We start from the raw sequence: 9,583 nt of genomic DNA, 5'->3' as shown, positions 1-9,583 counted from the left end.
AACCCATCTACTAACAAAACTAAGTAAACACAAGTATCTTGGTGTCACAGCAAATAATGAACTAAACGGGAACAGGCGCATTAGACAAGCCTTTCCCGCAGCTGGATTATGCAAGCTTATTCACTTGTTATCCGACCAATTAAAACACTTATGCACTGATATACTGATGCTGAACACTGATAGCCAAGCAAACGTGACGATTTTCTGCAACATACTGCGCATTTGTAGGCTTGCGACTCCTGATGAGCACCAGATTTAGTTTGATGTGTATCTAGCGTGGCATTGTGAGCTCTCTCAAGTGAGACCATTCCTGCTCGGAAGGAGATAACGTGCTGCCGAACTATACGCGCTTCTGAATGTCGTGCGCGAGGCTAAGTATTGCTCTGATTGCGTCATAAATGACGCGACAGTGCCGCCATCTGCGCACGAAACTGGTGCATGGTCGTGTAATGGCTGCTTTCCTCTGCATAGCGATACCAAGGTAGGGTGTGTGAGTAGTATGTTTGTAAAGATATAAGTGATAATGCTGTAACGCGTTCTCGGTACATCAGTTTCAGGCGCTACCCCCATTGACCCTTTCTTTAAAGGCGTTTCGCGTGAGGCCATGTCAAAGGTCTACCGGTTACGTTGGCTGTGACCGCCAAGCAAACTGCACGCGGTTTAAGGTTGTTCGTACAATATGCCAAAAGTGTCATTACCTTGGGAGCATGAAATTAACTCGCATAGTAATCATCCAGAGGTCTGAAGTGTCGGGAACCACACTACACAGACGAACGGCGTGTAATATTCACCAAGGCTCTACGTATGGCTGTTCATAGTAAAGGTGCTTCCCACACGTCGCCGATCGCTTCTGGGACATTCATTCCGCGCCGGTAATCGTCATCTCGATGTGCGAAATGCTGACGTTTGTTCCGGGCTTCGTTCGTCTCCTGAGAAGATTTCAGGGCCAAAAACTGCAGGAATGTGCGACGTATATCGGCTCGCGAACGCGAGCCGTTCCGTTTCATTGACGCCAAGAACGATGACGACCGCAGTGCGCCGAGAACCACGGCCTTCGAGATTACATCGCATAGAGTGTGGCGCGGACCCGAGTTCTTCAATCGCAGTTGTGTTTGTGTACGCGCTCGCGTGTGTGCGTGTGTGCTCACGCCAGCCCGCGTTAGAGGACTTGCGTAATGGCGCTTCATTGACACGCATCGTTACGGCCACAAAAGTGTAATATCGGCATTAGAAAAAAGCTGCCAAATGAATGAATATAAAGGTTCCGTGCACAGAAAGAAACAGCTGCAAGAAACTCGTTTAGGATTATTTGGATTTATCCGAATGGTCTAAGAAGTGTCGTTTCTTTAAAGGGTAACTTGTGTCATTTGCAGCAATCGAATCATGGGGGTCCGTTAACGAAGACAGCTACTGCACGCATTTGTTGGCGTCAAGGAACCTGTGGCCACTTGACGGCAACGGATGCGAACATACCAATACAAAGGCAGAAAGCGTATGAGGTGTACGTGATCAATGCGCCTCGACCTTTGCCAAAAGGAGATTCCGCATACCAATACAAAGGCAGAAAGCGTATGAGGTGTACGTTATCAATGCGCCTCGACCTTTGCGAAAAGGAGATTCCGCATACCAATACAAAGGCAGAAAGCGTATGAGCTGTACGTGATCAATTCGCCTCGACCTTTGCCAAAAGGAGGTGACCGAAACATCGTGTCACCGCGGCGGGTGATGCGAACGCTTCTACCTGAGAGAGAGAGCGAGAATAAACATTTTTATTAGGTGAATGCAGCTTTGGGGAGGCGTCCTCACTCCTGAATGCCTTGAGCTCGGGCCGCGTCCTGGGCCCTCGCAATGAGCCGTTGCTGATCCTCGAGGTCGGAGCTGGCCAAGGCTCTCTCCCAAAGCTCGTTAGTGTGGTAAGGGTTCGGAGGATTTAATGGTGCCGCTCTGCAACCCCCTAGGATAGGATAGGGATAACTTTAATAAAGAAAAAAACGACGGTTTAACGCGTCGTGACGCTGGCCAAGCGTCGACCCGGGGTTATACCCTACTCTGCACTAGCCCAGTTGGGCCCGTTTGTAGTGCGTCATGAGGCTTGTGCTTTTCGAGTGCAACCCGGGCCTGCTGGACGGCCTATAGTTGTGAGTCCTTGTCTGCAGACTGCAGTGCACCTTGAAGTCCGGGCGGGTAAGTCCTGGAGGTAGCTGCCGTCGGGAACCTGGCACAGTCTCACAACATGATGTGCCATTGATGTGACCCGGGCTCTGCGCAGAAGCGGCTTCAAACGGGTCTTCTCGGCGATAATCGTTCAACGCGGCACCTCATTCTTGGCCCACGCGCGTGGAATTGTTAGCTGGATCATAACAAATCGCGTTCTCCTGAGTCTGCACCGTGCCTTGTGTTTTATGAGTAGGCGATTTTCAAACGACGTCGCAGGCAGCCTAGACCATGTGGTGAGCTGAAACATTGAAATAACTTCGTAGACCTCGTCTGGATATGTGGGATAATACTCCTAACCGTGTGTGGTAAGTTGTACTGAAAGTTCTGATTGCCGAACGTTGCTTTAATTCGCGGTATTTCGAGAGCCTGGGGGCGATTCGTTAAACTTCTGCGAGATAAGACATAGCGAGGAGATTCTTCAGCAGCGACCTAACAGACATTGTGTAGATAACTGTTGCTGTAAGAAGTATGCGCTAGAAAACTGAAGTCCGTCATTGATTTCATAAATTGCGTTAAACGACGGCAACCAGAGCGTGCTGGCGGTTTTCAGTATCGCCAACGGGCAGATGGAAGTCTTGGCAAAGGGCACTAAACCTTGTGTGTTGTGTAGGGATACAAATGAGAAGTATGATGAATGTGTGATGAAATACTAAAATGCAGGTACTAATTACCGAAGTAGCAATTAAAAACAGTGACGAGAGCCCGCAGAATATTCTGGAGCTCTCGACACATCCATGCAGGTGACAAGGCGTGACGACGCCGAACTTTGCAGCCAGCTTAGTATACCTTGTGTAATTTTAGGTACCGTTTGGTATCATAAAGAGTGTACGCTTAAGTACTGCATTCCGTGATTAATTACCGAAGTGGCAAGGAATTGCCATGTGACGATCCTGTGAGCGATTCACAAGCGACTTGCGCAGGCACACGAGATGGCGTACCGAGGCCCAATTTTTCAGGATCAGCGAGGAACGCCCAACTATTTATTGGGAGGCTGGCGGCATGGGACACGCCAGATTCTTTTTTTTTTCTTTTTTACCGCAGCAATGGACTAGTGATAGAGGATCCGCCTCCTATGGCGGAGGTACCGCGGTTCAAACAGCCGTCCCGCCGGAAACCCACCGGTTTTTCTAATGCGTAGGGATGCCACCCGGCCTGGTGCCGGAGTACGCTTCTGCCCATATTTAACCAGCGGGCACTCGGGGAGGCAGAGGGAATCGAACCCACCACCTCCCACCGTCGTGAAAAAGAAGGCGCAAGAACAAGAAGGGCCGTTGGAGACGCCGAGTGCAAATTCCCCGCAACTGCTCTCAATTACGTCATGAATTTTGACGCCGCCGGCTTGGGCCCATAAACATATTTTCGGCAAATATTGGGCACATTGCATTCCAAAGGAACCGAATACTAAACTTGTGCACTTCCGCGAACTTTAACTGACAACAAGAGGCCGAAATTCAAAATAGGCATTTTCACGGCCGTCTCGCGTTGATCGTGTTTCTTTATTTTCCCGGTTTCCTTGTATCAGCTGAAAACTGTGTTCCTTGTCAAATTTTTTTGTCCGAAGCATTTAATCACCGAGCGCCCAGCCACAGCTAGCGTAAAAACTACAGTGGTGGCTCCTAATTTCTTGAAAAAGGAAACCCAAAAGGAGTTTGACTGCCTTCCAATGGCCATGACGTAGAGATCTAAGACGCATTTACGGTAGCGCCGTTTGCGTCCGCGGTGAAACAGGAGAATGCCTCTTTTGTCACCTTCATGTGGACGCTTGTCCTGGCTGATCCAGTCTGCCATACCATGGCTTAGATTATATCGCTGGCATCAACGCACACGTACCGGGTGTACCACAAACCCCGCCCGTTCCCTACACCCGGGCCAACCTGGACCACGACGCGTACGGCAGTGGGAGTCGAACCCACCTACCTTCCCCTCAGTAGACTAGCGTGCCTCGTTCGCGCACCCGCTCTCCTTCTCTCGTCTACAACAGAGGTGATGGAAGAAAAGCTACATCAGGATTTTATCCGTGCGGTCACGGTGTGTGCACATCGTCCCGTTGTCGAATGTGTTGGAGAAAGGTGAGGGAGATAAAAGCAAGGGAAGACAGGGAGGTTAAGAGGAAGCAATACCATTCTGCCAACTCAAATTCCTTTATTAAAATACATGTAAAACGCAGAAATGATCCTACTCAACAAATGCGGTAGCGATTAGAAAATACTTCCTGCATTTTAGAGAGGAAGCTGAATCCCACCGGCAGCAGGGAACACATTCTTTATTTAGGATGGACTTTTATTCCCCTTTGTTTAATAGGTGACAACATATACCCGGCTACAACTTTCCGTAGCAGCGCAGCCGAAGCTGCGGAGCCAAAGCGCATATTTTTTTTTTTACAGCGCATCTGCATCTAGTCCGCGAATGCCGCCACCTGGAATCTGCGTAGCGTAATACAGATAGGACGAATTATACTTTTTGTAGGATTTATTTCATACCAAATTAGAGCTTTCGGGGGATAAAAGGATTTGCGTTACTTTTTCCTGTTCCTAGTTTTGTCTTTCTCGTGTCCGTCTTTGCTTTTCCTGGTCCTCTAAACCGCCATAAAATCATCGGCACTACTTGGCGTAGTAACACAAGAGCAGAAGCTCCGCACGTGCGATGGCGTGGGCGTATGCTTGGCTGTGCTGACACAGAAAGTTGTCGCCGGGTGTGAAAATTCAGCACAAGCCCCGCCCACGCAAACGCTCTGCAACTGCTCTTCACCTCTGAAAGAGAGCCGAGTCCGTTGGAGTCCGTTCACAGCTTAATGGCCTTGCTCCGCTAATTCAAGTGCTAGGCTTGTTGGAAAACTAAACCTAGTTATTTCAAGCTAAAATATTACATTTCCCCGAGTACTGATGTTAGGATCGCCCGTAAGATTAGCCAAGACGGCCAGATGACATTCTAAGAACGGTTGCACAGACAGATCCGTAGAGAGAAAACAGTCGTTTTAAGCCCACGAAACTGCTTGACGTCACAGAAATAAGCAAACCTAATTCGCTGGCAATCTGCTCCACTTGTCCCAACAGATCCGGTGTGCGGGGCCGGATGAATATTTTCTGAAGAATTTCACTCCACAATTAAGCGAACTATGGATAATTTCCACCTAGTCGCGCTGTTGAAAATAGATGAATAGTTCTGCTTTATTCTATCCTTTCTCCCTTGCCTGTAACGTGTCTGACACAGAAGCACGATGGCGACCACGTTGAAGACAATCGTATGGCGGCGACGGCATGATTTCTACGCTGGCAGTTCGACGAAAGCCTACGACATTACAATTGTTGGTTTCTACTAGGTGGCGCCACAATCTTCGGGACAGCGTCCGAAGTAGGCTTAGGGCCCCTTCCTCGAGCAGTCGCGTGAGGTCGAGGTCGGGACCAAAATGGAACGAGCTCACGTTGAGCTCGACGATGTTCTTGAGCAGCGCGGCGGAGAAGAGCTCGCGAAGACTGTCGCGGTGCGTGGTGCCACCAGCCGCGGGATAGTCGACGCAGAGGGGCTCTGTCGGAAACTGCACGAGACAGAGTTGTTCGACGTACGTCTGCAGACGTGCCTGCGGCTGGCCAGGCGAATCCATTCCGCGGTGTGGTCCCCGGCGTGGCGAGCGATCACCACGACCAGCTGCGGCGGCAAGACGTGGACGCAACTACGGACGACTGCCATGTCACGGAGTCGAGCACAGCTCCACGAGTTCGACGACCCCAGGCGGACGACGTTGGCGCAGACGGGCGCGCAGCGAACGAAATCTAACGGCGCGGATGGCTGGCGTTGAAAAGAGGCTGGCACGTCGGAAGAGAACGTGAACGTTTCCAAGTGAACGCGCTCTTCGAGGATGGTGCGACATTCCAGAAGCGCGTTCCAGAAGGCTCCGCTCACGAAGTGAACCTGCAGCTCGTTCAGGTTCGGGCAGAAACGCAGAAGATGGGAGAGGAGCGTGAAGTTCTGGTAGCCTCCGACTTCGACGTACATCTTGCGCAGGCTCAAAGCCAGGGCTCCGTGATTCTCCATCGCGACCTGGTGCACGTTCGCGACCTCGGAGTCGACGCCCGTCCTGGCCACGAGCGAGAACTCGATTTCCACGAGAGACAGAAGCCGTTCCAGCATCAACTGGAGCAGGTCGCTCGGCCGGATCGTGCAGGCGACGCATCGCAGGTAGCGTAGTCCCTTGCATCTGCCGATTTGACGGTGCAATTCATCCGGGTCAACAAGGATGCAGTTTGTGAGGTCCAATTCGTCGACGGCCGACGCGGCATCGACGTTGTTCAGCAGCTCGACCAAGGGCCAAGCGTCTTGGTTGGCAGGTAGACGCAGCATCACATCGAATGACGTCTTCCGATGTCTCGTGCACGGCAAACACGTCCCACTCGACGGATTAGTGGCACGATTGACTTGATGTAAGGTGCGTCGTAAACATTGTACTGCACGGCAGTCTCTGACGCGCGAATCGATCTTGCGGGCGTCTCCAAGTGGACCCCGCGGATATGACACGTTCTCTGGGATAAGCGTCTTTCTGGGTCGTGTATGCGGAGCCACAAAAACACCGAACTGGTCAACGAAGCAAGCATCACGCGATAACGAGTAACGTGACAGTGTGCAGCTGCAGTTAAGCGCGATTAGAAAATTGTTAACGCGTTCCGTGATCGCTTTTTCTTCGTATAAACTATTCCAAAGGAATCTGGGGCCCTATTGGCGGCGAGGAGTTACGGAGTCGCCATCTGTCGGAAGCGCCTCCCTTGCGTAGTATGAGGGATCACGCGGCGCGCTCCTCGTAGGTTTCGCTTACGGCGTTCAATAAAAACGCCACGCGGCAGCCCTCCTGGACATTTGTGTAGGTAATCTCAAAACGAGGGAAGTTTTTGACTGTCGATATAATAATCTTGGGCAAACTGAAAGCACACAATCGTTTACAGACGCTCTCTCTTTACCGAATACGTACAGTGAACGCCACTGCGCGCGGTCGCCGCGACGGAGTCTCCCGAACCGGCTTCTTGCGTGAAAGGTAGGCACACGCTGAGAGTAAACTATGTGGAATATGTTCTTATAGTGGGCTGTCTGTATATCCAAATGGAGCATAACAGAATGAAGCCTCAATGCAGCGATCGCACGGGTTCGCAGCGACCGACTGCGCGTCTGCACGCATGTCCGCGCACAATGTTTTGCTTTCACTGTGAGCGCGTTTTCGCACCGTGCCGTGAGCTTCAGGCCGCAGCATATGAGCGTTTGACACTAGCAACCATTGTTGCGTGGACGCTATCAGAACTGTTCAAAAATAATTTCATTGTAAAGACTTCGATGCCTGCGGCGACTGTGATGTGCCGTCGTGAGGATTCAATATTGTCTTCCAAATTCTTGGACATTTCAATATTATTTCTCAAGTTGCGTCGCACTGTGATGATGATGATGATGAATCCTCAACAAATGGCACAAACCCACTGTGGGGGATAGGCCAAGAATCGGGTGGTAATATGATTCAATAAATAAAATAAATTGGATAATTGTGTGTTTATCGGTCTTCTCAGCGTGCGATTTCCCGGAACTCTGCTTCTTTTTCGTAATTGATCGAGTGCATTAATTCACAACGCAAACATAACCATATGCCATACCTTTCTTTTAATGCGCTTTTTACCGCTCCCTTTACTTTCTAGTGAACTTGCCGGAATCTAGTATCAACAAGTTCATAGACCTAATAAAGTGTCATGACATTAACCAGGCAGCGGGCGCGTGCGAGCGTCTCAGTGCGCGTTTTCTGCTACTCACCGAACATCGCGCAGTCCCGGCGCCGTAGCAGAAATATTCCTCGCGTCTGTGTGAGCCACCCTTCCAGTCAAGGGAATGTCAGAGACGGCCAGAGAAAGAAAAAAACCTAAAGCGAGCGTATCATACCTATGAGCGTATGGTCAGCGGACGTTGAAGACAAGCCGGGATACTCTGACTTACATAACAACCTTTGATGGTATCTGCATGACTTTTCTTGCTGGTATTGCCGGTAGTTTAAAGGGCGTGAGCCGAAAACGATGTTTTTAATCGTGAGCTTTGGTGCTTCCCAATCATTCGCATTTTCTCGAAATAATTAAATAAAAACAACTTGCGCAGCCGAGATCACATTGAGGGTCGCTTCCTGTGGTGTGCACTAAATTTGTGCTACGTAACGGCTCCGTCTTTCTTTGTACGAAACTGCGATTCCGTGTTCGGCAAACAGCTGTGCTACTTGGTGATGACGCAAGTACTTTGGGGCGCTGCTTGAAGAGTTACGATCGCTTTGCCGAAATGTTGCACGCCTCAGGGCCGGACCCGTCGGCCTCCACAGGATAACAGCGGTCAAGAGCGGCCGAGTCACACGAAATTTCTCGAAAGTAGTTACCTCTGAAAGTAATTCGCCCGAGAATACGGTCCCGCGGTAGTTAAAAAAAACAACATGAAATTAGAAAAATGAGCGGCTGTAGCGTTCGCTCACCCGAAACTTGTTTTAAAACGAATATATATTTATTCGTTTCCTGGCCGGCGGCTGCACTTTGTCCGCCGATAGAATGGAGAGGGTAGGACAGTGTGTACACGAGGAGAGGACTGCTATATACGCAGGTGGAGCCAGCGGCCAGATGGATCACCGCAGGAGAAGCAAAACTGACAAGTCACTTAAGTATGCCTAGGTGATTTGCGAAAACATTCAAATCCGCCTTAATGCACTTCACCTTAAGTTTACTCCACCTGAAGTCACACCCTACTCACACAACTCCATGCACATGATCCACCTTGCTCGAATTTGCATTGCACTTTACTCCACCTTCAGTAACCTTACTCTAACTTGTTCTAACTTCAATTCACCTTACAACACTGTAATTGACCATAATTCACATGAAATACGCATAATAACGACTAATTAACGCCGTTCGCTATCTTCTGCATTACTTACGAGGTCATACAAGACGCTGATGACGTCCCCTCCTCCCCATTGGCTGCGCCGTCGCGTGGCCAACTACGCACGCACTAGGCCACAATTTTACTCAGCCAGATGGCTACGACGTGACGTGTGCAATGAGGCACACACTAGGCGCACCTTTAGTCGACCGGAACCGTGGCGTCGCCGTGGCTTCGCGTGAGCGTGCTCAAACTCGCACTCGCACCGAAATTTACCAAAAGTTTCTTTTTCAAAGAGATTAATTTACAGGAACCTGCCAGGGGAATGTGACGTCCGTCCAAGCATTTCTTGATGTGTTTTTACTCTTTGCGCCGTCGGCCACTTTTGGTATACCACAGGTTTATCACGCCGGATTTTCTGCCTCGTGGGACATATCACTGATGCCTAGAATCACTGGTGCCCACTGACCTCGCTGGTTGGTCGGGG

Source organism: Dermacentor andersoni, chromosome 8 (assembly GCF_023375885.2).
Source record: "Dermacentor andersoni chromosome 8, qqDerAnde1_hic_scaffold, whole genome shotgun sequence".
NCBI lineage: Eukaryota > Metazoa > Arthropoda > Arachnida > Ixodida > Ixodidae > Dermacentor > Dermacentor andersoni.
Note: the sequence above shows the minus strand (reverse complement) of the source record.